Source organism: Parus major, chromosome 1, assembly GCF_001522545.3.
Source record: "Parus major isolate Abel chromosome 1, Parus_major1.1, whole genome shotgun sequence".
In the NCBI taxonomy this organism is placed as follows: domain Eukaryota; kingdom Metazoa; phylum Chordata; class Aves; order Passeriformes; family Paridae; genus Parus; species Parus major.
This window is the reverse complement of record NC_031768.1, coordinates 110616582-110639351: the sequence shown is the minus strand read 5'-3', so window position 1 is coordinate 110639351 and position 22770 is coordinate 110616582. Positions and strand designations below refer to the sequence as shown.

The 22770-nt window shown below is 38.3% G+C and overlaps 1 long non-coding RNA gene across 1 annotated transcript; it reads right to left on the bottom strand.

The window, feature by feature from the left end:
• Nucleotides 1–2452: 2452 nt before the first annotated feature.
• On the bottom strand, nucleotides 2453–19792 carry LOC107199874. Its single transcript, XR_001519344.1, has 5 exons — nucleotides 19602–19792; nucleotides 11418–11546; nucleotides 7162–7327; nucleotides 6543–6652; nucleotides 2453–4059 (listed from the first exon to the last, which is right to left on the bottom strand). It is a non-coding gene; the product is annotated as an uncharacterized LOC107199874 (long non-coding RNA).
• Between the last annotated feature and the right edge of the window lie 2978 nt (nucleotides 19793–22770).

The window sequence follows — 22770 nt, the reverse complement described above, 5'->3', positions numbered from 1 at the left end:
TCTCCCCTCTCCGCAGCACCAGGATCCACCAAGCCAAGTGCAAAGCACACACACACATCCATCCTCCTACCAGTGGGTGAGGAAAGGCTGCAGAGCTCTCCAAAAAGGAGATATGAAGGAGAAAGTGCAGCACACAGATGGCTCTAGGCTTAAAATGTGACTACATTTCCTCAAGGTTCAGGCTATTCTGATTTTATCTGTTTTTCCAAGATTGTCAAGTCCCTGTTTCTCTACCTTTCTGGATCTTTGTGGCTTTTTGAGGTTCTTAGAAAGATTTAAGGAAATTAATGGAAAGAAGTTTGTGGTTAAGATATTTATTTCCATCCAAGGAGTGGAACTGAGAAAATGGTGTTCACATAAAACCAAAATTCAGAGACTACATATCTCTTTCCTTAGAAGCATGTATCTCTCCTCCCAAGAGGACAGGAATATGTAAAGTGTCTTTACTAACAACACAGATATTATAAAATTCCAGTGCATAAAGAACAAATAGGGTTGATAACCTTTCCATACTAAGAAAGGGAGGCAAGCTTATGAAAGCTTCCTGGACAAACGACACAGCTTTGTGGGGATGGTTGTTTGTTACACAAAAGACAAAGGAATGTTAATAAATTCCCTCCTGAAATTTCCTCTCTGTCTCTAAGGATGACTCGTTTAAATGTAAATGCTGACTTCCCAAAATCCCTTCCTCTAACCTCATGTATTCCACAGTAGTATCCTCAACCATGACAAGTTTTCTCTGGAAATAAACAATTTCAAAGCTCCTGTGGGATCCCATATCTCGTGAGATGCTGATTTTTCTAGTTTACTATAATTTCATATTATTTTATTCCTTCCCCACAAGAGACAGCATTTTCCTGAAAGGTATTTTCCTCATAGCTTGAAAATATGGCACTCCAGAGGAATAAAAAAGCCCCAAAAACAACCTTGGAGCAGAAGTTTTTCTGCTTTTTCCAAATTTACCCTTCTGAAACTTTGTGCAACTGAAGCACACACTGGGATGTGTCTGAGATGAAAACTGATACAGGTGCCTGACTTGCTCCAGAAACAATGACAAAGCATATTTAACAGAGTACATTAAAAGAATGTGTATTGTTGAAAAAAAACCCAAAACAACAAATTAGAATTGTGTGGTGGTAGTGGTTTGAGTTCAGAAAACAAGTTCTGCTGCAGCACTGTTGGCTGAATGAGGCTGTGCAGGTGGATGTCAGTAAACAGTGGTTTCAAATCACAGCAGAATGGCTTTTCAAACTGGACACGCACATTTCCTGCCAAAATGTTCTATGAGCCTTTTGAGTGGAAATTTGTATTTTTCTTCTAAATGCAAGCCAGATAACTGTGTCACATGTACTTTGAATTACAGCAGCCCGCAGTCCTGAGGAACAAAGGGAATGTGTTCTAGTGATCCACGGCAGCCACTGAAAACGGGGTGTGTTTGAAGACACAGAAACCTGCAGGCACAGTGCCCTGTCCAAAGCACTGCTTGGGCTGGGGGTTTGTGCAGCATGAGGGCTCTGGCTTGGGGTCCAGTCCACAGGACACAGGCTGTGACAAGATAGTGCAGCCAAAGTGAAGCACAAACGAATTAAAAGATGAAATGCATGAGGTCCAAGATCAGCGTGTTCAGGGGGTCAGAAAGACAAACCTTCAAGTTCTCCATACTGAGGCTTCTTCAAGTCACCCCTCAAAAGCCCCAGGGCTGCAAAAATGCTTCCCAGGCAGGGAATGTAACTTTTCTCTATAAAATTCTTTTTCGTTTCTTTTTTCTCTTTCTCTGATTCTGCTGCACTTCTTCTGTATTTTTCTTTCTCTTCCTGGATTTCTCAGTCTCCTGTGAGCTGAGCTCCTTTGGGATCCTCCCTTGTGGGGAGCCCTGCTTATCTCAGTTCTCTAGGTTTGAAGAAACCTCCCAAGCTCGTTAGAATCTTGTTTCTCATGTTTATTAGAAGGTCATTACAAAACTTGGCAGGTCTCTCCAGACTGGCTGCACAAGTTTGAATCACTGCAATCTGGTACATTTCTTTCTTCTGATGGTACAAACAAGGCCTTGTGGCTCACTTTGTGTCTGATAGCACAAAATAGCCCCGAATTTTGCAGTTCTTTTATCTTTATACTTATTCTTACCCAACTATCAATAGACACATATATTATTTTTCTTAATGACCCAATGACCCATCACCTCTGTGATGCACTGCAGAATTTTCTAACCAATCACCTACTATTACCCAAAAACCTCTAGAGGAAGAACATGAAGAAGAAGGAAAAGAAACAATATTCTAAATCTTCCATCTTGTCTTCCACTTTCTAAACTAACTTTTTCACCCAGCAATTTAAGAAAACTCTTTAATCTACACACTCACACTTTTAGCTATTCTATATAACTTTAACAGTTGTTTTCATGTATCACCATGAAAACATGCTCATGAATTTCATATTATATGGAATTCAGTGTTTTTCTGGACTTAGAACTAAGTATCAGAAACAAGGGCACACACTCTGTATCTCAGACTCCAACAGGGAAGATGCATAGAAGATATCCCAGGCTGAACAAAACACAGGACACCTAAAATGTAAATAGCAACAAATCTCCAAAAATTAACCCATGAAAGTTTTATTCAATCAGTTTGTGTAATTAATGTAACCTTGAAATACAGGAAGGAGAAGAAAGTGCTGTGATCCTGAAGGGGTGATGACATGACCTAGCTCCAGCTATGGCTACATTTTGCTTTAAAATCCACCTCAGAGCTCTAGCAGATGTGCTGGGTGCTGCTTTAGCCAATTAAACCAGCTAATAAGTGGATTGCAGAGCACCAGACAATGAGACTCAGTATAGCCCACAAAACCTACCTGACAAACTCCACGATTCTTGGAGCCGTGCTGATATTGATCTCTGAGGTAGCTGCTTTAAATGAAATACCAAAATACCTTAGTCACAATTTGCAACTTGTGTTGGTTCACAATGCAAACATCTCTCAAAGCTTCAGTTGCAATTCCATGGGTAAATTTTGTGAGGTCTCTCCTTACTGATTAAATTAATGTCACAATTATTAAACTGGATTTAAACTACTGCTTCTTAAGAGATGTCATAAAAGTATGGGGAAAAGGATTATAATTCCGAGTTTGAGTTAAAACATATTTAATGATTCCATTTCTCCAAGGGATCTAGAATAGTAACAGATCTCCTGAATCACACTGGATCTTGATTGGAGTTTTTTCCTTCTTCCTGTCATTACCAGCCATTTATCTCAGAAAAATATTTTCATAGAAACTTGGGATTTTCATAAAATTAGAAACAAAAAACCAAAATGTCATCTATTTTCTTCTGTCAATCACCCCCAAACTCTGTCAGCAGATTCACATGAATAGATACAGTGAATTACTGAGTTTCCTGACCACGTACATGAAATAACCTGCAATACAGTTTCCCGAGACACCTCAATAAAGGTTCAAATGACTGCATTTTGGAAACAAACCCACAAATTTTAGAACAGTAACAACAAAAACAATTTTTGCTTTAAATACTAACTGTGACTGCAATGTAATATATTAGCATGAGGTATCATAAAACACAGCACTGCACTAGATCAGAGCAATACATGCCTAGACAAATCACTTGCAAGAAACATGGAATAAACTGTAGCTTGAATTTGACAAACCAAACTGTATTTTCATGAAAGACAAGCCTCAGGTGATGCAGGTAATATTTAGTAACCTAAAAGTGTAACAGACGTCTTTACAAAAAAAATATATATATTAAAAAAAGATAATTGCTGATGATTAGCACCTTAAAGGGACGCACAGGACCAAGGACTGTGACATTTCTGCACATCAAGTGCATCAGACAGGAATTTAGGTTCTCCATTTCACTTCTGAGAAGCACAAAAATGCACAAAAAAGCCTTTAACCTCCTGTTTGCCACTAGACTGCTAAAAAGACAACCCCCTGCCCCCTGCATTCCACACTTGTGTCTGTGACAGGCCCAAAGAGAAAGCAGATGCAGAAGGCAGAGGAATAACAAAGGGCTGCTCTCAGTACTGCTCAGTGGAACTGCCGACGTACCTGCATCAGAGAGAAACAGAGAGATTAAAGGCAAAACCCAAGCAGGCAGCCAGAAAAAGGACTGAGAAAAGTCTTTCTACCTCTTCCCCTTGTCCCATGGCTTCCCTGAGGGAGAGCTTTGAACAAAAGTACTGAGGAGAAAAGAGTTTGGAGTTCCTGTTTGATGGTGGCAGTGTTCAGGGGTGCTGTGAGAATTCTCTGCACATTCTCCACTGCTAAGGCTTTGCCCTTCCAAAGGATTTTCACCTCACACATGCATGACAGAAAATGCTTTGATGGCAACATTTTCTTCTCCTAGCAAACAATTATTTGTGCCTGCTGTTTCAAAATGCAGGCAGGTATACTGCTACAAAAGCTCTCCACCACTGGTCAGAAGAGAAAAGCCACTCCACAAAGCACAGCATTTTAAAGCTGTGGTCTCCAAAATGGCAAGTCAGAGAATTTCGTATCCTTTTAACATACCTAATTCCTTTAAAGAGTAATAGGAGCAAAGCATGAGCCAAAGGATAACAGCACTCAAGATTTAACACAGATATGCCACTATGGATACAGGTACTACAGGAAACAGCAGTCAGCTCCTAGATTTGTTCCAGACTATAAATCTTTTCTGTTAGTATGCATAAGGCACAGTTAAATGTGCCTGCTCAAACAGAAAAGAACAGGCCTAATCAGAGTGAGACTGTTTCTCATAAAATGCAGGGGAGCCTTTGTTTGGATTTTGCCAGCTATCTCAGACTCGAGATTTTTTCTAAAACAGGCAAGATATAAGAATATTGTTGACAACACATGCAACTGTTATCACAATTTCTTTTCATTGATTTAAAATTAAATAATAAGCTTTGGCTTTATCCTCACAGTACTCCAAAAATTAATAACAGTCAGGATAGGAAAACCAAATCATTTTATCTTCTAACCAGATTTGTTACACAGACAAAGAATGTGACAATAGCCTCTCAAACACTAAAAAGGGTCAGGGATCACGGATATGTTTTCAAAATGCAACCCTCAAAACCCAGCACCAGTTTATTTCCCACATCCTTAATCTTTTACTTTGGAGAATGGGTCTCAGTATGAGCAAAGGGAAGTCGGGCACAGCTTTGCTCCTCACAAGTCACAGACGTGTTGCTGTGCCCTCGCTATTCCTGTGCTCATCTCCAGAGAGAAACACAGCCTGTGGCTCTTGCAGTCTGAGACATTCTGGGAACTTGTGTTCAGCAGTTCAGGTTATGCAAGATAAAACTTCTTCCTCACAGGGAGGCCATTCTTTACCTCTGAGAGGTCTATTACCTTGCCTGCACTCTGCTCATTAGTTCTGCTCTGTTATTTTGACATGGATTTATATCTTCATTCTTTTAAAGTGTTTGGGTTTCATTTCCTTCAGGTGCTGTAGCTTCTTCCTCAATCCTACCTATGGTTCTGTGATCCTTCCAGATCCACTTAGGACATCTTTCATTTAATCAAGAGCTGAGATCTAAATTTCACATCATTTCTTTGAGAGTAAATTATTTTTTCTTTGTGTGTAGCCTCTTTAGTAGCAATTGATTGCTAGATGCAGCAATTTTAATCATCAGAAGACTTCAGTCTAAGTGGTCTCAAATTGCACCATATGAATTAAGGAGATGGGCTCCAAATCTCTAAAAGCAAGTTAGTGAACAATTGCAGAAATAACTGGATTTTATTTTGAAGGAAACGTTTCTAGCAGGGAAAGCTTTTAAAAATACATAAACATATTATAGAGCAAGGCTTAGAGATGGTGAACTGGGAACTAGATCATATCCTTTCTCACAATACAGTTTCAGGGAACATTTTACGAATGTTAAAAAGTTAAACCAGAGACTTTGATTTTCTTCTTCAATCCTACCTGATGTAATATGTGCCCAACAATCACTTGTTTATATTATAATTAATCCATTAAAAAATTCCCAGTAAACCACATGAAAAAATAGACAAAATTTCTTTAAATAAAAAAAACATTACAAATTTGGGCCATCAGAATGCCACTGGAAAAAAGACCTCATTCCATAGTGATTGAAACTTTTGATGACCTTGTCTGTTCTGTTTAAAAGTATCTGCCTACCTGCTACAATCCTACAACTCCAACCTGGGAATAAAATGCTGTGGTTCTGGGCACTGAACACCACAGGAACAACCATAAATGTTTTAAGGCTGATCAATTTTGCAAAAATCCCAGTCACAAGAACCATTTGTGAGCAGATCACGTGCAGGGAACACATTCCTTATTCATAACTCCAGGTAGAGCAGCATCAGTCAGCCAGTGACCAAGCAGACTCCTCTGGAAACTTAACTGAGTGCTCAGAAGAACCCAACCACATGCTCTGAGTGAAACAAAAAACTAAAGTGAGGCTGATTCTCAAACCAATGCATGGGTCTTTGTAATGAATAAATAAAATAGGAACTAACAAGAGAAGAAGTCTCAAAACATTCTCTAAGTAAATGAAGGGACAGTACAACAATGACTTTACCAGGTGGGGAGCAAGTCTGGATTCCATCTGAACTCATGCAGTAAGAACTTGAAACTTCAGACAAATCAAGAGTAACGACGTCTTGATTTTATTCCAAACTGAAATAAGATCTAAGCAAAATAAGGATTAATTTGTGGCACAGCACTTACCTGCTAATTAACAAAGGCAGCTAAACTACAGGCAAGCCTTTTATGCCCTGTTATGAAGATTTTTCCATTTCAACTAAACTTTAAAATGGCCTTATTTTGCTATGCCATGCAATGTCTGGAAAATCTCTGAAGTCAGAACTGAGAGGCAGTAAAGAAGGCTCAGGGAAGGGAAAGACAATGGATCAGGCACATCCACATCAGCATGTTGAACAGCTTTCAGTAATGATCAGAGCTGGACCCACAGGGCATCTAACAGAGATAGTGAGCACATGACACATACCCCAACTACTTTTGCTCCTTTCCCATCACCCTTCTCTTTCACTGTCATTTTCAGACAGAACCATGGAGTCCTTTTGCTCCCACACTCCATTTCTCAGACACTTCCCATAAAAAAGATTCTTTTCCATTTAATCCAAAAAGATTACTTTCTTCGCCACTATAAAACTAAGATACTAATAGGATGAACGAACCTCAGAAGAGTTTCCAGTCACTTGCAGGCTGTAAACTTGCTCCCCAGGACATCTGCTTTGTGTGCAGCACTTCAGTGGCCTGAGCCTCAGCAGGTGGATAGCGTGCCAGGAACCAAAGTTAAGAGCTGATGTAGAAGAAAGCTTGTTCCACAGAATTCCTAAGAGTCTGAAAAGCCAAAGTGCAGATGAAGGTTATCACAGAGGAGCAGCGTGCTGCAAGGACTAACAGCTATAAATAACACACAAAAGAAACTGTTTTACATTTGTTTGGTTTTGAGCACACATAAGAGAGATGGATTAGAGCTTTTTCTTGTGCAACACATCAGATTAATTCAACAACCTCTTCTCCAAAGAATGCTCTTATGGGACTACATGTTCCTCTCCTTGCAGGACTCGTGTTTCCTTTGTTCAAAATAAGACTATTTAACCAAAGTTTGACTTCTGAGATCACACCTTTTGCTTCTGACCCTTGCTAAGTCTCTAGATGCTCTCTGAATCTTTGTTCTCTCTCAAAATCAACACAACCTCTTTACTCCTTCTTGCTCCCCACCCCTTGTAGGGCTTCACTCAACAAGCCATTCCCTCTGGAGCACAACACACACCAGCTTCTCTCCCCTTTTCTTTTCCATGCCCTTTCCTTGCCATTGTTTCCAGCAGCTCTCTCCCCGTGCTGTCCTTCCGAAGGAACAAGCAGCCTCAAAGGATCTGCTGAGTTTTAGCTCCACAACACCAAGAGTAACAATTTCAAGAGCAAACCCACAGCTTCCATAGGAAAGCAAAGCATTTAAAAGCAACCCATTTAAATTGCAGCCCTGGCTGGAGTGCAAAGACCTGGGGACCAAATCAGTACCATTTTTCAGAGGGAACAAGAGCAGCAGCCTCCTTGCTGACTGTGCTGGACCTGCACCAGCCACGACTTCAGCAAAGCGTGTGACCACCAGGAACCTGGGACACTGAATCCCTGCAGTTTGCTCTCAACACAGCTCCATCCTCACACAAGCCAGCTCCATGTGCTCCTGCCTGCTCAAACAGTTTGAAACAAGCAATATGCAAACAAATTTCTTCTTCCTTGCATGTTATTAGTTAACATTTTAATAATCTCTGACCTGCAAGACCAGTAACCCCTACCTTTCTCATGGCAACGTCCCATTTTTAGTACATATCTGGTGCTCTTATTATCCAAGTAATAAAGCTCATCCATGGCAAAAACTTTCCAGGGAAAAAGAATATGTATGAGTGAAATGTAATGGCAGCAATTGCAGAATCTTGGCAGCAGGAACCAGCCATTTTTGCCAGTAATAGAGAAAGATTTTACCTACACCACTGCCAGAAAGGAAAAACCCAGCAAAGTCTCGTCAGACTAAGATGTTTTCTGTGGTACAGGAAATGATGACTGCCATTGCTAGACCATGATTAAAATTATCACCAAAGCATTACCGTAAGACTGAATTAAAATTTGGATTACATTAGAGCACACAGTCTGCATTCTGTTGGCTCGAGCAGCTATATCCAAAAATTGTGCATAAGACATACTGTTAAGGTTGCTAGAAACTTCTGCTAAAAGCACTACCAGGCTAAGCTCAAAACCATGTTAAGAAGTACCCACAATTTGTCCTTGTTTTTGAGATAACAGCTCTTACATTTGCAAATGTTAAACTAGAATATGTTCCATCTCACAAACCAACAGCCTTATGACTGTTTGTCTTCTGTTAATGGGGAAAAAAAAAACACAAAAAAAACCCCCAACATTCCCATATGCGTATATTTTATCTGGATGTCTTGTTATCCCAGCTGTCTACGAGAGGAGTGGAAATCCTGAGAGCTCCTCATCAGCTCTCAGAGTGGGTATCAGACATCCCTGATCAGAAATCTGCTGGGGTGCCAGCAGTAGCCAAGGGGCCTGCGTGATCTGCCCATATGCTCCCTCTTTACACAACAGATTGATGCCAAAGCAAAGCAGTTCAAATGTTTTCAGTGCTCCTTCATCGCGGCCAGCAATCTGCAAACAATCTGAAACTGCCTTATTTAGTCACACACTGCAAGTGCAGGTTTCAGCTCGAAGCAGAAGCTCCCCATTCAGACATGAAATGCCTCCACAGAGCTGAGAAATCTTCCCTGCTTTGAGGAAATCTGGATGGGAATCGGCGATTGAACTTCTCAACAACGTTTCAGCGTTAAGGAGCTAAAAAACAGGCAGTAGGAAACTTGTCTAAAAGGCAAATAAAACTGCTTATTAGTTCTTATTTGGAGAAGGTATTAATTAAGTATTATGTTTGTAATGATGGCAAGAAAGGATTGGACATGCTCTGGGGACCAGAACTAGATCCTGGCACCAGTAAAATCCAGTTGCATATGATATCTTGAGACTCCAGTTTTTGGTTTATATGCTGCAATCAAACACCAGGCACTAAAAATAAAAAAAAAATAAAAAGATCAAAGCCTCTTTCTGAGTATAAAACCCTGTACAGAAATGTATACAATACTCAACAGCAGCAACATGAAAAAAAAGTGTAGCTGGAGAAGAAAAAGAGCTCAACAAAGACTTCAAACTTCACAGCCTGACCTAACTTTTCTTTGTCAGAAAACTACTAAAACATTTCTCAGGCTAAGGAAAACTTCCTTAATTCAAGGTACAGTCTCCTGTTATTCAGAGCACTTCATCAAAAGTTTCATCACATGAAATACATCCCATTTGGTTCTTTAACAGGCTGGATCTCAGACTTGCTCGTGTTTGTAAAATTAGTTTTTTCTTCCAAACTGCAGGCAGGAAAGTGAAGTTAGCAAGACTGCTTTGAAAACTGAAAAACCCACTTGCCTACAATCAATCATCAAACAATCAATTTATGGCTTTTACCCCTACACTCTGACCTTATTTCAGAAGTGGGAGCCTAATATTATTCTAGTGTACCATAACATTATTTTGGTGTCAGAAGTGAGACCATAACATAGCAATATAAGGAAATTTTAAATCACTGTAATATCCCCAATATGAAAAATATTGCTGGCAGAAATAAGTGTGGTGATAGAAAGGACAATTTAATCACACTCAGTTATGCAGATTTTGTATGTCCTCATGTCCTATTTTGGAAATTTTCTGCTCAGCATGGACGCAACCACTGATCTTGATCTACTTTTGGTTTTAAAAAAAAATACTTAAAAAATACTCTGCTTCTCATTTGTGGTTTCTGCAGTAACATTTTACTGTAGCTAAATTTTGGGAATGACATTTTACAAAACAGAGTTGTTTTTCTGGTTTAAACCTTATTTATTAGAGATAATTGACAATTGCTTCAGACTTCCCAAGGGCTGTACCACTTAGTGGGCCCTAACAGACAATGAAAGAAAAACCCTTCTAAACTGAAGAAGCTGAGTTCAAAGCAAGTAAACTTCCACACAATACAGAAATTTTTGGTCCACATTGCAGTGGCCATTTCTGTGAGAAACACTGGCTGACAAGTTCTTTTTAATTTGATTTAGAATAAGCTGATATGGCCTTACATTTCCATGGATTACAGTGAAAACCAAAGTTATTCTAAACCAACAAAGCTGCAGTGATTTTATTTGCCCCTCAAATACAGAAAAGAACTACGTTACAGAACATTTTTCCGCAGCTGTTCTGGCAGCAGCACTCATAAATCACAACCAGCAAATATAACTGATTGCAGAGATGAATATATCAGCTTCTACAGGATTTTTTTTCCATACAAGCCTTCCTGAAAACTTTTTGCTCCAAGAGACACGCTGTAATTAAAAAATCAGCAATGAAATCCCAAACAATATAAAGAATTATAGCACCAATTAATTACGGTGCTTTCAAGCTGAAAAAAAGCAATTTGCTAATGAAAACCACCATTGCTTAACAGTAGCGTTAACAGCAAAAAAAAAATTGTTGCAATAAATCACTCTTCATAAACATGGGCTTATATTGGAAGTCTTCCTAATCCAAATGTGTCACACTCAACAAATTAGCCAAGATGTTCACTCCTCCAGGATCCACTACCCATATCCAAAAAAAATAAATAAACAAAAAAATGGGTGATAAAAGCACAACAAATTGTGGGGTGGGAAATGCTCTGCAGCAAAGCCACACCTGAGAGGGGACAGCGGGTACCCGGGTCTCCCGGTACCCAGCGGAGAGGAAAGGCCTGGGAACACTGGCTGAGCTCAGGATAGCAGGGTTGCAGCAGAAACACTCACTCCACTGTCTTGGAGAGCAGAAGGAACCACAGGTTCCCCTGAGGGGTTGTGAAGCTTACATTTCTGAAGATATTCCAGAACCATCTGGATGTCCTCCTGAGTAGCATGCTCGACAGCACCCAGCTTGGACAGGAGGGCTCCAGTGGTCCTTTCCAACCTCAGCCACTCCGTGATTCCAGGATCTACATCTGGGGATAAATGGATGAACAGCTTGAAACAGCAAAAGAACCCCTATCACACTTCACACATTAAATCAGCAAGACAAAAAAACAGTGTATTTCTTAGCTACTCTGTACAAAGCAGAAAACAGTGATACAACATAGGGATGTCCAGCTCTAGAAAATGCCAGACAAGTCACTGGAAGCCTCAACATTTATACTTGATCATCTTCTGGACACAGGCCAAAGATGATATCCTACTGGTCTAATATCCCATTGAGCAAAAACACACACAAAGCAAATAAAATGTTCTAAACACAAAGAGCTGCAAGGAAAGAGCTAGATCAACCACATGATTTTGTTTAGTGAAAAATTATACAGCTACATTTTCCAAAATCTCAGGGAAAAAGAAGAAATCAAGTGTCTATATGCCAAAAACCTATGCAAAAAAAAATTAGGTATAACCCCTTTTTAACTGAAAGCTGCCTTGAAAGAACCCTGAGGCACAACCTCAGTTTCCCTCACACAGAATAGTTTGTGGGTTTGGTTTCAGTGGAAGGTTGAGGCAGAGTGTGTTCTGTGGAAAGAAATAATCATTTAGCATAAAACACAATTTAAACTATTCCTTTACACAATAAAAGGTGCACAGATGGACCATGTAAAAGGCTTCAGCTGCAGAACACTTCTGCAGTTCAACCCTGATCTTGACCCTTTTTATTCATGCATAGGCATGCATTGCTTTTATTACCTGCATTTACCCCTTGCACATTTATTTAGTTCTGTTCCTTTTTTTGACCTTTTATTTCCAGAGGAAACTAAAATTTCTGGAGCTCAAACTGTTCTCGTTCAGGCAGGCACATTCTGCATACATGTCTTCATGAAATATTTTTCTATTTGAAGTTTCAGAAAATGGCTGAAATTCCCCTTTTTTCAGCTTTGTGAGGCTTTACCCAATTCAAAAGTCCAAATCACTGCTGAGAGGTGTCACAGTGGTTTCACTGGCCACGGATTTTTCTACATTAAAAAATTAATCTGGTTGTTTTGAACGTTTATCAACTGCTATTCCCTCAAAAGCACACGTTACAGATCCCTGAGACAGGATTGATGATGCAGATTAGAACATATTGTTTACAGCCCATAAACACTTTTTATTATAGTTTCATCATAAGGTAATTCCATTCTGTTGGGTAAATTAACATATTTTCCAGGGCTCATTAATCCTCATTTAATCACTCAATGAACATGAACCAAACCCATTAAAAGGAAAACCAAGACATGAACTCTAATTTAAGCCACTCTTTTGCTAATTGTATTTATCTTTAGGAAGTCCTTATATATAATACTAAAGCTAGTTTCCCCTTCTTGATATTTAGTGCACAAAAAGGCATTGGAATATCAACCATCCTCCAAAAACCCCATTCTCCTGATCCTTGATTGCCACCAGTGGATTTGTAGGAGTCAAAGCAGGCTTGCTCTATGTCCAGCAAATTTATTTTCTTATGAGACATCCACAGTGAAAATGTGTGAAAAAGGGTCTTTTCATATGTTCAAAATATCCAAGCCAGAAACAGGGCTCCATTGTGTGAGTTTCTTGTGCTATTACAGACAAACCCCACTGAGAACTTCCAGGAGAATAAATGGACATGGGCACATGCAGAGTGATGCTTGGGAAGCAGAAAGGGGCTCAGTGGTGGAGTCACCAGAGCAGCACAAAGAGGTCACAAGCACTGACAAAAGGTTCAGGAATCAAAAGAAAGGAGGTTTAAGAGGAGCAGAGACTGAGGGAGAGAAAGAGAAGGAATGGGAAGATGAATTGAAAAGCCACCTGAAGCCCAGCACCTGAAGACTGAGCTCTGCCTTTGGCTGATGAAGTCGTACATTCTTCACTCCTGCCTCTCCTTCAGGCACTGGGACAAATTTGCAACTATTTTGAAGTCAGCTGTCCCCAAAACCCAAATAAATATAATTCCCTCTGTAATTTAAAGAGAAAATAGAGAAGTTTGAGCATCCCAGCTTGCCAGAGGCTCACACGCCTCTTTCCACAAGCTCTGCCCAACCTGTTTCTATCAGAACTCCACTCTAAGCCTTTTTCCAGGCTTAAAGATGAAATCTTACAAGAAGCAATAAAGCAGTGAACAAGAAGTACCTTGAAACTTGTGCTGAGCAATACAAAAGTAATAGCAAATTTTCTGGGACAGAGGAGCAAATATATCCAGCATTTCCCAAGGTAAATTAACTATTCTGCTTGAGAGCTGCAGGAGGTGAACACAGGTGACCCAAGATTTTAATTTATTTCAGTTGTAAACACTTCCTTACATCTAGAAAACCCAGCAAGGAAATCAAAGAGGTTTCAGCAGATCGATCCCTCTGAGTTTTCCAGTGTTTCACTCATTTCAAAACACATCAATTTAAAGGCCAGTGATGATCCTACAGATGTTAAAAAAATAGACCTGTGTAAATAAACACAAAGTGTTTGCTGCAGAGGGCTGCTGATTCTGATAATTCTTCAGCCCCTCAAACACACTAAAGTTGCATGGGTAAGTGGCTGGTTTCTTTGAAAACAAAAAAGGAATCATTAATATCCAGAAATTTGGGATTGCATCTATCAGTTAAAAAGCTGTATGTCTGAAATATTTCTACAGCTGCTAATTATAAATAAATTAATTAATTAAAAAAAAAAAGAAAAAGAAAAAAGAAAAAAATGGAAAAACCACAAGCTGCTTCTGGACAAGTAAAAAGAAAGTAAATTAATTAGTTTTCACACACACTTAAAAAACATTTTAGTATTTAAGGTTTCTGTGCTATTAAGAGGCCAGTACACAATGCAGAATGAGAGAATTAATTCACACTCTTCTAGCCAAAGGCAAAAATAAATAACTACCAAATAATAAATTAAATGAGGTCTAAAATGGGATCTATAATTAAGGACATTTCTGCTGACCGTTTCAGTGACAGCATTATTTTAATAGCTACTTTCACAGAAGGTCAGCCTCTAAGATAAGATACATTAAGTATGAAGTTAGTTGCATGAGTATATAAATCCACCAGCATTTCTTACCCACAAAAAGGAAGCACTGCCAGACAAAAAATACTGAAATGTCTTTATTATGTCAGAGTTGTTCTTTCCCATGAGAAGAAGAACCAGTTGCAAGCACTGCTATACAAATCCAGCAGATTTTTAGTTTAGAGTTAGACCTCTTTCTGACAATATTTTCAATCAACATTTGTCTCCTATCTATGGAAATTAAAGATCTCAAGGTGCTGACTGCCCTCAGCAAAAACGCATTTCCCCACCCAGAGAAATGAGTTTAAAATGTACCGCTGAATATAGTGGGTTACTAAACTCAAATCTGAAACATGAATCATTCAACACTTCCACTGCAACAGTAATTGGTAAGTTCTTTGGGGAAGAGATCAGCTTGTGGTTCAGTGTTTATATAACTTTCAACACACTGAACTTCTGATCCATAGCACTCTAATTTAAACAATAACAATCCCTTTAAAATGGGGGAAAGTGTGTACTCAGCTTATTTATGATCTAAAAGGAAAATACAGAAAAATGTCCACCTGAGGCTAATGTAAAACATTCTCCTCTGGTCTTTGGACTTGACAGAAGCTATAATTTTGTTATATTTGGGCTGAATATTATGTGTCTCAAAAAGAAGATACACAGTAAGCAAGAGCAGTGGTGGTAAAGAAGGAATTTCTATTTTTACCACACTGTTTTATGCAATTTAGGACAAATCTATAAGATAGCTGGAGGACCTGATATTGCCTTTTGGTTTAATTAAGATAATTTTGGCCAAAGAGTTCTGCTTCACATTGCTGTTAATGCATATTCTGGACATGCTGAAGATACCATCAACATATGGTTTGAGGAAGTTTGGATTTACCTTATATAGTTGTCAGTTTGGTCAACTCAATATTCTTTTTTCAAAGGGGGAATCTTATGCTCAGGAAATCAGATATATCACCATGATGGATCAAGTGCAAAACCAGAAATGCCTGGTGAGCACATGAAAGAAGTGTTTTCACAAATTTACATCAGCTCTCCAAAGCAGCACCTTTCCATAGCACTCTGCAAAACAGGAATTGTGGCTAGCAAAGGGAGGGGCTGCATCTTTTTCTGGATTCAAACCCTTGTTCTGTCAGCTGCGTGGAGACAGGGGAGAGGAAATTATCTGCCAGGTGACCTTGAGAAATAATGTTTTGGTTGGGTTTATTTTCTGAATGTTGCTTTGGTGAATTAGCACCCAGACAACTCCTTTTCCTTTAGCAAAAGTGATGGTCACAAAAATGCTTCTGGGGAAAAGGATCTTAAAAACAAAATATTTTAACTACAGAGGCAATGAAATAAGAACAATATATATGAGGGTTTAGAGTGATCAAAATACATCTTTGACCTGTAATGTGGTATATTAACAGGGAAAAGGGCATTGCTCTAAGGAGCAAAGGCAAGAGCTGCAGGACACAGCACTGGGACTCTCAGTGTGCCCTGCTGGTAAATGTGAGCAGTTCCACATCAGAGTTGGTCTGTAAATGACAGCAGCCCATCTGAGAGAAGCATTAAAGCTGTGAGGACACCCTCATCCATCTCTGCTCCACCCAATGTCTCCCCAGGAGCACAAACATCCAGCATCTCCCAGGAAGTGTAAGGTGGAGCAGGAAGAACAAAAACCTGTGGATAATGTGCTGGTGACTAATGTGCCACGCCCTTGGAGCATGAAAGCCAAAATTAATACTTAATGTCATGAATTATGGATGCTGCTGAAAGGCTGCTCTGGAAGGGAGGCTGGGAAACCACTCTGGGCTTCCACGTTCAAGATGCAGTGACATAACCTTGAAGGATGAAGTTTTCTTTCTACACTTAAAAAACTTCTTTGGCCATTATATTAATCATTATTATGCCTATTTATTTGCAAATAAATAACTTCTTAAAGAAGCTGAACCAGTAAGAAACCTACAGATTTGGCAGTGAACAAACCTCTAAAAACACAAAAAATTTTATATTTCAAGGGACAAAACATTGAGAATTAAAAAAATGTTCAGCATTCTTATGCTTTAGTGACAATAATCAATACACCATTATTCCTTTTTTTTTTTAGTACACCTTCAGTACCTATTTCCATTATTTTTTATTTTTTATTTTTTTCAGGTGTTTAGAGGTTCCTTTTGTAATTTTGTGCTGCCAAACAGAGCCAGGAATGGATAATTCTGCCAGATTTCTGTGGAGGGTTCCAGAAAACAAAACAAAATAAAAATATGGACTTTAGTTTCTGGAGGAGATGCTGAAGGCTGAGATTGCTGCTTCTTGGGTCTCTGGCTTTCAGATTAATGCATCTCAAACTACAACAAACCTGGAAAGAGAAGAAACCTGCAGATAAGAAACCCTGTTTTCTGGACAGTGCCATTGTTAAGGTGATTGTGCCTTTAAAAACTGTCCTGTGAATTTATAAAATTGGAAAATAAGCTAAAAATGCACGAAGGAGAGAGAAAAAACTCTAATCTGCACTTTTTGATGATCAAGCTCTCAGTATGCCTTGAGGAATGAAACAACCCTGTTATTTCAAGAACACCAGTATAATTCTTCCTCCAACATATTAAGCAAAACTGTTATTATTTTGGCTATTTTTAATTTTACCTTACTCTAACATTTTTGTTTGATTAAAAAATGAATTCACTATTTGCAAAAAGTAAAAATATACCAGCACAAACCTCACATCTGAAAAGTCAATTACACCAAGTCATTTCGCCTTTCTTTTCTTCAATTCAGCAAAAATTAAACCAGAACAGAGTTTTTTCTTATTGCCCAAATTTCAGAGTCTTTGGAGTATGAATTAAAAAGTTTTTATAAGCTTTTATGTTTCCTAAACATTCACTCACAGACTGGATATGGATTTCCAAAGTACAAAACACTTTAAAAAGCTAAATTTATCTGTGTGATAGATGTTAGAGGACATGATAGTGGTGTGGTAACTCAGCACCAGAAGGAGGATGAAATCCAAAATTAAAAAAAAACAGAAGTAAACAGGGAAAAAAAATATCTGAATTTCACATGTAATGGGCTGTAGTTCATCATGCAGAAGGTGAAACCTGTACATTTCTGATATGATTATATCCCCAAAATATCACCTATTTATATATATATATATATATATATATATGTTATAAAATTATATTATATAAAAAATTATATTATATTTATATATATATATATATTATATACCCAGGAGTGGCCAAAAAACACACGTAGGAAATAACCTGAAAAGAAGCAGAGACCAAAACAATGATTATCAGGTCAGGTGAGTACCAAATTGGATTCAAGAGCACCTGCACAATTACCTTTTGGAATTAAGTAAATATATATATATATATATAAATATAAATACTAATATAATAATATTATAATATAAATTATAATAAAATATAATATAAATATGTAGATTCCAAATACACATTGCTACAGACCAGGCTCAAAACCACTGAAATCTCAGCCATTATTTGCTAAAATATATTGAAAGTTTACTATGAGCTAAAAAATTTTGAACATTTTGGAGACAAAATGGCTCCAAAAAGGTATATTTTTCCCACATCCCTGGCACAAAGGACACCACCAAGCCTAAGCCCACTTGTACTGTTAAAAAATGTTACAGAGCTTGTTAGAAAAGGTTGGCAAGTTAATCCTTCAGCATCCCAACAAAGCTGAGCTCATGAAGTTTTCTTTAACTTTGTCTTGTACTACTGTGAAAATGGAAAAAGTACACATAGATCCAGAAATGAACCTGAATTTCATACCCAAACTTAAAGCTTCAGTTCAATGGTTAAAGCACAGTAAAGAGAAAAGGCACAACAAGGATAAGGGCAAATCTTATATTGAGAAATACTATGTGACTATTGATTGGTACCAGTACCATAAATGCAGATATGGTGTAAGAAAATCCAGCCAAAGAGCAACTGGTAAAACTTACAAAGTTAATTTCACCTAATTAAAAATCTATTTGCATGCTCATTGTGTCAGTCCTGCTCTGAAAGGTGCTTTTCCTCAGAGGATTTCTCAGTTCTCCAGTGCCACACTGCACACATTGCCAGGCTCAGAAATCACACCACAGCTACCCCCAGATATGCACACAAACACTTTCCTCCTAAAATATTCAGCTACCAACACTGCTGTCTGTCTGTCTCATGCTGGGGTGTGCATGAAAACAAAAGAATGCAGCTCCTCAGAAATTCCTGCCAACAGCACTGTATCCTCCTTCTGCTCCGTGCCTGTAACTTCTATTAGGGATAAATGAAAACTACAAGCTCTGCGTGACTCCACTGCTTTCAACAGCTGCTGTCACGTTCTTTTCAAGCTCTGCAAAGTAATTATTTAATTTAAAAAGCAGAACACTACTGTTTATGATGAGAAAAAGAGTTATTATTTAACTAAAAGCGAGCATAGTTGGTTCATTGCAAATTTAAATTTAAGAAATTCCTTCAGCATTTGCAAAGGACTTTGCCTGTTTATATCAGTTGAAACTCTCTGCCTGGAAACTCTGAATTGGAAGTAAGTTAAAATAGAAAGGAAAGAAAAGAAAAGAAAAGAAAAGGAAAAAAGAAAAGAAAAGGAAAAAAGAAAAGAAAAGGAAAAAAAAAAGAAAAGGAAAAAAACTATACCCTGGCAAAATCAGAACAATGAAAGACACTACCAAAACAGATAAAATTACTTAAAAATAAATGAGCTTCATTGTCTTCTATCAGCATTCAGCATTCTGAAATAATTTTGTTCCTATTCTGAAAATACAAAAACCAAGCCATAATGATTTCTTTTCACTGCAGTGTAAAGAAGGCAATACCTCTATTATTGTTACAATTTAAATTTTTTGTTCTATTTTAGATTGCATATTGTAAAATAACTTCCAGAGTGAGAGATCAGTGCCACTTAGATTTGAAATTTGTTAAAATATTGTTTCAAAAACAATGAGGCTGAGAAAGATTTTTAAAAGCAGAATCTCTCACCAGAGTCCCATCTCATTACTTGCATATTTTGCAAGAGAAATCCACAACAGATTTAGACTATAAACAGAATTTTTCTATTGGTCTTACCTTACCCACTTTTCATATTAGTTGCCACTTTAGTGCTAAAAATGGGTTGTACACATCTCCCACCACCTTTGGGATAATCCCTGTTTATCATTTCTGCATCTGTCCTAAACCATTGACAGTCTCTTCACCTTCAGACAATCACATCAGTTACATGTGAGCTCAAAGCATTTTCTGCAGGAACAAAATTAATGTTTCACAGACATGGGCACAGCATTTGAGAACAAATAATTCTGCTTTAGTGAGAAGGTATTTAATCTGGGGTTAAGCGCATCAACAGCTTGGCTAAGGGAAACTTGTACTGATCAAAGATCTTGTAAAATTCACCTCATTGGTGTTTTGATAGAAAATTGCTGTGGAATAATTTGACACTTTTAAATTATTACAGGTTCAGGCAGAACATCTCATTACTTTCTCTCTGTAACACATTAGTGAATGCTTTCAATTTTTATCTGCTTCTTCAGTTCACTGATCCTGCACCATCTTACCCTAATTTAGAACAGCAGATAAGTACAAACATAAGACCTGGGAGCCCAAATCCTGATAGCCTGATGCTTTACTAGACTGGACTAAAGTGTTCATGGAAAGGGAATTTGTGAGTCAGAGCTTTAGACAGAAAGTTCAGGCAGCTCTTGGGTACCTCTGACATCACCTTGAACACAACCCTTGTGAATACCAACTTTTCCAGGGTTTTTTTAGCACAATTTCCAGTGCTCTGTGCTTGTTAGACCTTCTTCAAGCAGGGACCACAAATCTAATCACACACTGCTCAGACACCACTTTTCTGCTCCACCACTTTTCTATATCCAGTCAAGTCCCCAGAGAGGAAAAGGGAAGAGGCAAGGCCATAGAACAGCTAAAAATCAAAGATACTTAGAGAAGAATCTTGAAGTTTTTTTCAGCAAGATGCCACAAAGACATACTCAAAACACTTCACCCCCATCCCCCAGGCCCTCCTGCACTGCCTATGCACTCCTTTGCTGCTTAGGTACCATCAAAACAGGCATTCACCAAAGATTAAATACCTGCATCCAGAAGAACAGAATGGCTCACTGCTTATCAGAACTGCCTACAGTGCTAGACAAAAATGTTTAATGAACAGTAGATAGAAATGTTCAAGTATTGAAAAAACCCAAAATAATTTAGTAGCAACATATTCAGCCAGGAGGATCTACTTTTCCTACTGTGGCAACATTTTAAAACTATTAAATATTGACAATTTCTATATAAAGGAAAAATCGAGGTGCACATCTGATTGTCTGAAAAACACACACACTTTTTTGGACTTTTTTAAAATTCTAGTCCTAAGTCTACCATGAGCATTTCTTTGTTTGATGGCATAGATATGCATAAGAAGTGACAGCTGGTAGAAGATTGTTTTGCTGCTACATGGCAGGAGCCTTGATGCAAACTTCCATTTTTAAAATTTCCTTTAACCCTCACTTCCAGTGGTGGGCCTGAAAAGTTCTGCATTTACCAGTGGCTCCCAAAAAACAAAACATGGGAGCCTCCAAAGGCTCCCATGAAAGGCTAAAGAAAGATCAAGCACACTTCCAGGGGACACTGGCAGTTCCTTGTACATTGAAATATTTTGCACATCCAAAGCATGATAAAGGCTACTGAGGCAACCCAAAGTCAGTGGGGAAAAGAAAGATGGCAGGTGAGAAACTGAGGCACTGCAGAGTATCCTGTAGCTGAGCCCATGCCTGGGCTGGAGCTCTTGTCCTCTCATGACCCCACATTGCACCCCAAGGTCAGGTTTATGGAAAATGAGCATCTCAAACTTTAAGATGAACATCTGTTAGCATTGACAAATATTTTTCTGCACATAGTTCCTTCAGTGGCCCCCATGCCAAGCAGAGGGATGCCCCAGGGAAATCCACAAAGCACTGCTCCTGGAATCGCCTCTCCACAGCCATTTCTGCCAGCCTAGGGAGGGTTATTCTTCAGTTTAACTCAGATTTCAATGTCTTAGTCTCTGCAGTATGACTGCTCCATCAATTTCCATTTATTATTTAATTTGGGATGTATTTGCAACAAAGAACTTCTACGATCTGAATAATATTTTGTAATATTATTCTGGTATGGAATAGTTTTTCTTGTAATCTGATTTTGTTCTTTCCCACTTGTAAATTGAAAAAGAAAAGCTGTCAGGGTAGATCATAGTTGGCATGTCACTTTCCAAATATCATTTACATTTTTCTTTTTACATACATCTTTAATAGTCAATTTCCTTTTTTCTATACATATTTTAGTGTGAAAATGTTTGCCATCAATATTAAAATATGAATTATCTGCATAGCCGTGTACATAGCTTACAGAATTACCTCAAATCCCATCTATTGCTCTCATATTTAATAGCCAATATCCCTTTTTGCTATCATATTTTAATATTAAGTTGCTTCCTTAGCTATGCACAGAAAGAAATCTTTCTCAGAGCCTTCATATATTTACATAATAATATATCCTCCTAAAGCAGAAATTAAAAGAAATGTTAGTAAGTTTTGGGATGTTTGAGTATTGATAAACCAAAACTAAAGCAGACAGTCTAAAACATAAATAAATTTAGCTGCATTCCAGAATTAAGTATCTTGTAAGGTATTTTGGAAATTCCCTTTAATGCTAAAAAGGACACACTTGGAAGTGGTGACCAAATACTTGTAAATTGCTTCATGCACATTTACAACTTCTCAGCTTGGCACTGCAGCAGAAAGCCCATACAAAAGTTTGTGTGTTGATCCAAGCTGTTGGCTGTGATTCCATATTCTCATGTCTGAATTTCAGCTGTCACAGAACTAACACAGGTGAAAAAATTCAGCTTTGCTATCATGACCAAGCTGTGAGTCATTCCCTTAAAGAATTAATAAATGATGTCTTTTTGCCCTTAGAATCCTACCAGGCCATACACCAAAGAGTGCAACAAATCAGGAGACAAAAACAATGAAATTATTCTAAATTATATTAAATTTTACATGCTAATGACACTTCATTTGTGTCTTCTCCCATGAAGCCCAAAGTGAGAGTCATCAGCTGTGGCCTGGTTTGTAGACATGGGCTACTCCCAGCAATAACTCTTCATGCATTTAGACCCAGATCTAAAAAGAAATTTAAAAGACAGAGAGCACTGGTTCACTATCTGACATTTTACACTGTAAGCGCTGTGCAAGTGGGT